The 8,283-nt window shown below is 40.8% G+C and overlaps 1 pseudogene; it reads left to right on the forward strand.

Annotated features, from left to right (window-relative positions):
* Window positions 1-30: 30 nt before the first annotated feature.
* LOC113906937 lies at window positions 31-4,117 on the forward strand (annotated as a pseudogene).
* The last annotated feature ends 4,166 nt before the right edge of the window (window positions 4,118-8,283 follow it).

Genomic DNA, 8,283 nt, shown 5'->3' on the forward strand with positions numbered 1-8,283 from the left:
GTCAGGGAACTAAAATCCCACATGTGGCCCCCAAAAATGTTTTTGATTTAAAAATTAAACTATAAGAAAAAAAAAGAGGAAATGTCAGGTAAAAATCAAGGTCTCTGGCTTTCTTTGAAATTTTTGTAAGTATCTGGCTAAAATGAGCCTAAAAGCCCAGAAGATAGCAACGAGTTAGAGCTGAGCTGGCACTCTCCTCCCAGGACGGTACACTTTCTCTCCAGTTTGCCACAGTCCCCTCCACTCCTTAGTGTCTTCTCCTTAGCCAGTTTCATGCATTGCCAACACCATGGGAGTCTTTGAGGGGCCCTCAATAAACGGCATCTCTCTTTTTCTTCTTTGGGTTCTAAAGAAGCTGGAGAAAGAAAACAGCGAATAAAGCTGAAAACAAAAATATCCTTTTTACTTATTGAGAGAGAAGAGGCTGGAGGCGTGGATTATATCTGCAGGCAAAAGCAAGCTGACACTGGGTGAGGGCAGGACATGCAGTGACTCTCACAGTACAGGGAGTGTGGGCTCTGTGCATGGACCTGCTTCCAGGAGGAAAAGGGACAGAACCGAGCCACATCTCAGAAGTTTACCCTTCCCCAAAGGTGTCAAAAGGCAGAGAGGCCTGGAGTGATGGTCTTGAAGATCCCAGAAAGGGGAAGGAGCCCAGGTTGCTGGCCTGGCCCCCGGGAGCACTGGGCTGAGGACGGCTGGAGAAAGGATTCCAGAATGTGCCAGGCTGATAAAAACCATCTCCTCCCATGGTGGTGGTGAGTTCTTCAAGTGGCTTTTAGCTCAAGGCAAATAAATATGGTAACATTCAGCAACAGTGAAAACGAAGAGTCTAGAAAGAAAGAAGCCGAACCCACTGATAAACTGGAATGAATCAACAGGATCAAGCTGGCATCCATTCGAGTGGAATGAAAAGCACTGAAAATGAAGGCCAAGGAATAAAGACGAAGAGCTGAAAGGGAATCCAAGATGTGCTGAGGACATGGGGGCTAAATTCAGGAAAATAAGGGAGAGAGAGACAGAGAGGGAAGGAGAACAGACTGGCAACCAGCAGAGATGGAGGGGCAGCAGCTGAGGGAGTATCATCATATTTATTGAGGGCAGCAGGTGCCGAGCACATTCACGACCCTACAAAGCCCAGGCGTGCCTCGCCTTACTGCTCTCCACTTTACTGCACTTCACAGATAATTGTGTTTTTTACAGATTGATGGTTTGTGGCAGTCCTGCTTCGAGCAAGTCTATAGGCACCATTTTTCTGACAGCATTTGCTCACTTTGTGTTTCTGTGTCAGTTTTTGGTAATTCTTTCAATATTTCATATTTTTCCATTATTATTGTATTTGTTAGGGTGATCTGTGATCAGTGATCTTTGATGTTACTATCATAACTGTTTTGGGGCACCATGAACCTTGATCATACAAGACAGTGAACTTAATTCATGAGTATTGTGTCGCTGCTCCTCGGACCAGTTGTTCCCCCATCTCTCTGCCTTTCCTAGGGCCTCCTTATTCCCTGAGACACAACCATATTGAAATTAAGCCAGTTAAAAATCCTACAATGGCTCTAAGAGTCCATGTGAAAGAAGAGTCACCATCTGTCACCTTAAACCAAAAGCTAGAAATCATCAAGCTTGGTGAGAAAAGCATGTCGAAAGCCGAGAGAGGACAAAAAGCTAGGCACCTTGCACCAGTTAGCCAAGTTGTGCGTGCGAAGGGAAAGTTCTTGAAGGAAATGAAAAGTGCTACTTCAGTGAGCACGTTGGTGGTAAGAAAGGAAAACAGCCTTATTGCTGATGTAGAGAGAGTTTGAGTGATCTGGATAGAGGATCAAACCGGCCACAACATTGCCTTAAACCAAAGCCTGATCCAGAACGAGACCCTAACTGGCCTTCAATTCTATGAAGGCTGAGAGAAGTGAGGAAGCTGCAGAAGAGAAGTGTGAAGCTAGCAGAGGTTGGTTCATGAGGTTTAAGAAAGAAGCCATCGCCAGAACATGAAAGTGGAAGGTGAAGCAGCAAGTGCTGGTGTCGAAGTTATCCAGAAAGACCTAGCTTAGACAATTAATAAAGGTGGCTGTGCTACACAACATCTTCAGTGTACATGAAACAGTCTTATATTGGAAGAAGACGCCATCTGGATGTTTCATTTCTAGAGAGAAGTCAGTATCTGGCTTCAGAGCTTCGAACAACAGGCTAACACTCATTTATTTTCTTGGGCTCCAAAATCACTGTAGATGGTGACAATAGCCACAAAATTAAAGGTTGCTTGCTCCTTGGAAGAAAAGCTATGATAAACCTAGACAGCGTATTAAAAAGCAGAGACAATGCTTTGCCGACAAATGTCGGTGGAGTCAAAGCTAGGGTTTTTCCAGTAGTCATGTATGGATATGAGAGTTGGACCATAAAGAAGGCTGAGCACTAAAGAACTGATGCTTTTGAACTGTGGTGCTGGATAAGACTCTTGAGAGTCCCTTGGACAGCAAGGATATCAACAAGTCAATCCTAAAGGAAATCAGCCCTGACTATTCATTGAAAGGACTGATGCTGAAGCTAAAGCTCCAATACTTTGACCACCTGATGGGAAGAGCCGACTCATTAGAAAAGACCCTGATGCTGAGAAAATTGAAGGCAGAGGGAGAAGGGGATAACAGAGGATGAGATGGTTGGGTGGCATCATTGACACAATACACATGAGTTTGAACAAACTCTGGGGATAGTGAAGGACAGGGAAGCCTGGCATGCTACTGTTCATGGGGTCACAAAGAGACAGACACAACTTAACAACTCAACAGCAACAACACTCTATTAGGGACTAATGCAGCTGATGACTTGAAGTTGAAGCCAATGCTCATTTACCATTTCTAAAATCCTAGGGTCTATAAGAATGATACTAAATCTACTCTGCCTGTGCTCTATAAATGGAACAATAAAGCCTGCACGACGGCACATCTGTCTACAATATGGTTTACTAAATATTTTAAGACCACTGTTGAGGTCTATTGTTCAGTAAAAAAAGATTCCTTTCAAAATATTACTGGCATTGATTATGTACCTGGTCACCCAAGAGCTCTGATGGGGATGTACAGTGGGATTACTGATGTTTTCATGCTAGCTAACACAGCATTCATTCCACAGCCCATGGATCTAGGAGTCATTTCAACTTTCAAGTCTTACTTAAGAAATACATTTCATAAGGCTATAGTGGCCAGAGATAATGATTCCTCTGAAGGATGTCATGAAGGACATTAGTGATTCATAGAAAGCGGTCAAGATATCAACATGAACATGAGTTTGGAAGAAGTTGACTCCAGCCCTCCTAGATGACTTTGAGGGGTTCAAGACTTCAATGGAGGAAGTAGCTGCAGATATGGTGGAAACAGCAAGAGAACTAGAATTAAACGTGGAGCCTGAGGATGAGACTGAATTGCTGGAATCTCATGGTGGTGGTGTAGTCGCTAAGTTGTGTCCAACTCTTGGTGACCCCATGGACTGTAGCCTGCCAGGCTCCTCTGTCCATGGGATTTTCCAGAGAATACTGGAGTGGGCTGCCATTTCCTTCTCCAGGGGATCTTCCCCACCCAGGAATTGAACCCTGGTCTCCTGCATTGCAGGCAGATTCTTTACCAACTGGACTACCAGGAAGACCCAATAAAATCTCATGATAAAACTTTAATGGATGAGGCATTGCTTCTGACAGATGAGCAAAGAAAGTGATTTCTTGACATGAAGTCAACTCCTTGTGAAGATGCTGTGAAGAGTGTCGAAATGGCAACAAGAACAAAAAATAGAACATAATATGAACTTGACTGATAAAGCAGTGGTAGGGCTTGAGAGGATTGATTCAAATTTTGGAAGACGCTCTACTGTGGGTAAAATGCCATCAAACATCACTGCAGGATACAGAGAAATTGTTCCTGAGAGGAGGGGTCAATCAATGAGGCAGCTGTCATCATTGTCTTATTTTAAGAAATTGCCACAGCCACCCCAGCCTTCAGCAACCACCACCCTGATCAGTCAGCAGCCATCAGTATGAGGCAAGACCTTCCACAGGCAAAATATTATAATGTACTAAAGGCTGATCATGGTTATCATTTTTAGCAATAAAGTATTTTAAAATTAAGGTACGTATTTTTTTAGACACGATGTTAATGCACATTAATAGACTCCAGTGTCATGTAAACATAACTTTTATATGCACTAGAAAACCAAAAAATTCATGTGAGTTGCTTTGTTGCAATACCCACATACCTCAGAGATATCATAGGTTCAGTTCCAGACCAACGCAGTAAAGCAGATATGAATAATGCACTATATAGTCTTTAAAGATGAGGAAACCAAGGCCCAGAGTGGTTTTAAAGGGCCAATGGAGGGACTCCAAGGCTAGTCTCACTGGCTTCTAAATCCTTCCTCTCTTCCTTCCTGTCCTTCAGGCCAAGCATAAGCAGTTGCTCTGAAAGCAGGGGGCCAGGGTCAGCTCCGTCAGAGAACCACCATCAGGAGTCAGGGAGCTGGCTGGGTTGGGAAGCCCCCATCTGACCTGACCCTGGGCAGGTAGGCATGCTGGCCTCTCCCTGCCAGGAGATTGTTTGCTCTTGTCTGTGGTGCTGGGACCCCACCTTTCCCATCTTCTGCCCACTCCCCCTCCCCATGAAGTGAAAAACATGGGCAAACAGAGGTGACTTTGACCACCGCCCCACCAACCCTGCACACACTGTTTAACCCTCTCAGGTCATCAGGAGTAAGTGTTCTGGGAAAACGGGAGAGGTGCAGGCCAGACCTCTCCCTGAGGGGCTTCCTTGACTACAGTTTGATCCGGAAGCCCCCAGCAGACAAACCTCAGTCACACCTATTCCGGGTCACATTCACTCAGTATTTCTCCAAGAAATCAGCCGTTGAAACGTCCTTAATAGGAAATGTTTTTAGAAGGAGCATATGGAGAATCAAAAGGGAGCTAAATATAAACCTGAATTTGCAGAACTGAAGAAGGAGCAAAGAGAAGCTGAACAGAATGAGCTGGATGGAGAAGCTCTTTGCTAAAATAGGTTTTTTTCAGTGGATGTGGGTGTGTGTTTTGCTGTATATGTGAATTTCTAGAGCATTAGAGTTACCTATAATTAAAAAAAGAAAGAAAAAAAAAACAGTTTATGAGGCCAAAAATAATTCTGATGCCAGTCACATTATGGAAGTAGCTGAGGGCAGATGCACTAACTTCCATCAGAATAAATCCATGTGTCTGCATTTTACAGACTTAGAAGTGGTCAAATAGAACAGAGATTTTTTAAAATAGAAGTTTCAAATTTAAGATTTTTTTTAAGTTCTTGAAGCAGCTCTAGGAAAATTATTCTACATCATTAATGCTGAAATAAAAAAAGGCAAACGTTGAAGTTAGGGCATAAGCAGGCATGAAAGAAATTCCCATGGTCTAAAAAAGGTGAGGAAAGAACAAGGACTCCCCTGGTGGACTTCCCTGGCAGTCCAGTGGTTAAGACTCCGGGCTTCCACTACAGGGGGTGTGGTTTCAATCCCTGGTTGGGGAACTAAGATTCCACGCACTGCAGGACGCAGCCAAAAAAAGAAATTTGAAACTTTAATAAATGGAAAGACATCCCATGTTTGAGGCTCACAAGACAATATTATTTTTTAATTAATTTTTATTGAAGTATAGTTGCTTTACCATGTTGTGTCAGCTTCTATTGCAAGGAAAAATGAATCAGCCATACATATACATATGCCCCCTCCCTCTTGACTTTTTTCCCATTCAGGTCACCACCCAGAGAATTAAGCAGAGTTCCCTGTGCTATACACTATGTTCTCATTAGTCATCTATTTTATACATGGTATCAATAGTGTGTATGGGTCGATCCCAATCTCCCAACTCCTCCAACCCCCTTCTTCCCGCTTGCTATCCATACATTTGTTCTTTGCATCTGTGTCTCTACTTCTCCTTTGCAGGTAAGATCATCTATACTATTTTCTGCTTTGCAGGCAAATTCTTTACCTCTGCGCTACTAGCTGCTGCTGCTGCTGCTAAGTTGCTTTAGCCGCTTTAGTCGTGTCCGACTCTGTGAGACCCCATAGACGGAAGTCCCTAAATTCCACACATAGGCATTAAAATGCAATATTTGTTTTCTTTCTGACTTCACTCTGTATGACATAGATGGACCTAGAAAATATTATTAAGATGACAGTGGTCCTCAAACTGATCTACAGAGTCAATGCAATACGCATCAAAAGTCCCAGTTGGGCTTTCTGGAGAAATTGGCAAGTTGATTCTAAACTTAAATGAAAATCAAAGATACCCGTAATAGATGAAACAACCTTGAAAAAGAACAGTTTTGGAGCACTCACAGTCCTCAATATCAAAACTTACAACAAAGCTAAAGTAATCAAGACTTTGTCATACTGACAAGAAGAGAGACATATAGACCAGTGGAACAGAACTGAAATTCCAGAAATGAACACTTGTGATTATGGTAAGCAGACTGTTGGCGAGGGTGCCAACATAATTCGAGGGCCAAATCAATGGTTCTGGCATCTTTCAATAAAGGGTGCCAGAACCATTGGATATTCACATGCCAAAGAATGAAGTTGTATCTTTATCTTACAGCATATACAAAAATTAGCTCAAAATAGATCCTAGACCAAAATTTAGGAGCTAAAACTATAAAAATTTTAGAAGAAAACATAGGGATACATCTTTTTAAACTTGGGTTAGGCAGTGGCTTTTTAGATACACCATCAAAAGCACAAGTAATAAAAGAAAAAATAGAAAATTGGACTTCATCAAAATTAAAAATGTTTGTACTAATGACACCATCAAGAAGCGAAAAGACAATCATAGGAGAAAATATTTGCAAATCATTTGTGATAAGAAAATTGTATTCAAAATATATCAAGAGCACTTACAATTTAGCAATGAAAAAGATACCCCAGTTTAAAATATGCAAAGTCTTTAAATAAAGGTTTATTCAAAGAATTACAAATGGCCGATAAGTAGAAGAAACTATGCTCAATATAACTGGTCATTAGAGAATTGCAAATCAAAACCATAATACGATGCCACTTCATACCCACTAGGATGGCTATAATAAAAATACACACAATGACAAGTGTTGGAGAGGATGTGGAGAAACTGGAATCCTCATAAGTTACTGTACGAATGTAAAATGGTGCAGGACTTTGGAAAACAGTTTGACAGTTCCTAAAATATTAAGGATAGAGTTTCTATATGACTTATCATTCCACTCCTAGGTATATTCTCAAGAGAAGTGAAAACATATATATCTACACAGAAATTTGTACAAAAATATTTGTAGTAGCATTATCAATAATGGCCAAAATGTAGAAACAATTCAAATGTCCATCAGCTGACAAATAAAGAAAATGTGTATATCCCATCTGGGATATTATTCACCCATTAAAAGGAATGCAATATTTATACATGTTACAACATGGATGAGCCTTGAAAACATGCTTGGTGAAAGAAGCCAAACATGAAAGACAGTAAGAATCTGTGTATATGTGACTCCATGTATTATATGATACTATCTACAGTGGACCTTCGAACAAGAGGGAGTTAAACTGTGTGGGTCCACTTACACATGAATTTTTTTTGATAAATCCATACTACAGTAATACCTAATTAGCAGTTGATTGAATTCAATATTGAAGAAACTTGGATACAGGGAGGGCTGACTGCAAAGTTATATAGATTTTCTACTGCAAGGAACATAGGTGCCTCCAACCTCCACATGGTTCAAGAGTCAATTGTATATGAAGTGACCAGAATGGGCAAATCTATAGAGACAGAAAATAGAATAGTGCCTTCTTAGAGCTGGGGAAGGCGGGGAACCGGGAGTAAGTGCTATGGGTGTGAGCCTTCTTTGGGTGAAAATGAAAATATTCTAAAATTAGTTTGTCGTTAATGATTGCACAATTCTTTGAATGTACTAAAAACTACTGGGTTATACACTTTAACTGAATAAATTTTATAGTATGTGAATTATATCTCAATGAAGCTGTTTTTAAAAAGTGAATTAGCCTTTAAAGCTAATAATTAAGCAAATTAATGTTTTACTATAATTTTAGGACAAGGTGATAATTTTCTTATGAATTTGATGGATATTTTAGGAAATAAGCCTCAAGTTTTTCATTGTAAAAAGATTTGCTGAAGTTTGGATTCTGTTTCTTCATTGAGGAATTTTCTCTCTTTCATTGTTACCTTAAGGAACAATACTAATTATTAAAATCTTGATCTTTCCCCTATTCCCTCCACACTAAGAAGCC

Source organism: Bos indicus x Bos taurus, chromosome 2 (genome assembly GCF_003369695.1).
Source record: "Bos indicus x Bos taurus breed Angus x Brahman F1 hybrid chromosome 2, Bos_hybrid_MaternalHap_v2.0, whole genome shotgun sequence".
NCBI lineage: Eukaryota > Metazoa > Chordata > Mammalia > Artiodactyla > Bovidae > Bos > Bos indicus x Bos taurus.